The sequence below is a fragment of the Cephus cinctus genome, unplaced genomic scaffold (assembly GCF_000341935.2).
Source record: "Cephus cinctus unplaced genomic scaffold, Ccin1 Ccin1_scaffold0168, whole genome shotgun sequence".
Classification (NCBI taxonomy): Eukaryota; Metazoa; Arthropoda; class Insecta; order Hymenoptera; family Cephidae; genus Cephus; species Cephus cinctus.
In genome coordinates this window covers 3,290,024-3,291,319 of record NW_014332892.1, presented here as the reverse complement: position 1 = coordinate 3,291,319, position 1,296 = coordinate 3,290,024, and positions in this window count along the sequence as shown.

Below are 1,296 nucleotides of genomic sequence, written 5' to 3'. Positions count from 1 at the left end.
CTCAGGAATAAAGGAATCGGTGCCAGAGGCCAAAGAGATCGAAGACTCTTAACTCTTAAACGCCTAAACGGGCAGGAGGCAAACCCTCTTAAACGGCCCCTCGATTGTTTTCGATGGTTGATCAACCGATTTGAACCACGGCCATCAGGCCAACGGCCGATCGAGCACGCGGATCTTCCGATGTCTCAATACCTACTACACATCTTCATCAAACGGTCCCAATCCTTCGTACGCGAATACCATAGCGTCACAGTTCATACTTTACTCCTATTCCGGATACAGTATTTCCTCCTTTCGTCAAAGACAATGGTTTGCGGTACTTTCGACGAACGAATCGATATGTCTGGATATGAAAAAAAAAAAAAAAATTATTAACAGATGGAACAAATTTATAAAGATACATACAACCTAACCGCACCTTCCAAGTTGACGGACGTCTGTGCTGAATATTGCTCACCAGGTCCTGGACGTCGGGCGACCCATTCCACTGAGGTATGATTTTCAACTCATAGATGAATAAGGTCACACCGGGTCTCAGGTCGACCATGGGCGTCAGGTGCGCCTGACCCGGGACGTGAGAGACTTACTCGGAAGAACACACATGCTGCGTGAAAAGAATCACCACGATATATACTCTCTTACGAAATGTTGCGATCGGCATCCTCGACCGTACAGCCGGAACCGTTATAGGATGATGATGACGATGACTCCATACAGCGTAATTCGCGTCTGCTCCTATCCGATGCTGATTCTGAATTTTCTACCAGGGTGAGAAACCGATAACGCAACCCAACCATGGGGGATGATTCACATAAGAAATCATACCCAGCGGATACTTCAAGCTCTGTAAAGTCGAGCTTCCTGGGATACCGATAACTCAAGTTACGGACCCCCATCCGATCCTCAAGATGGCACGGTTAAAGCCCATCCCTACGGGATACCAGGATTCCTTTAGAAAAGACAAAACACCATCGGACGCCTCTTTCTTACTTTTTTAACTCTCATTGCTACCTCTACCAGGTCGTACTAGTTTTCCTAGAGATTCACCGTGAGAGAGCCTCGTAAACATAAGCGCACTCTACAGGGTTTCTCCCGATGCACGTTCATCTCCGTGCACATAGATATACCGCTGAATCGTAATGATTTTGGTCCCTTGTATCCACTCAGCTTTCTAACCGAAAAGATGAATTGGCAAATACCTTGAAAGTTTCACTGATCTGAAAGAAAAAGAATTTATTACCAATGACATACCCCCCCCCCCCCCCCCCCCCCCCCCCCCCCCCCCCCCCCCCCCCC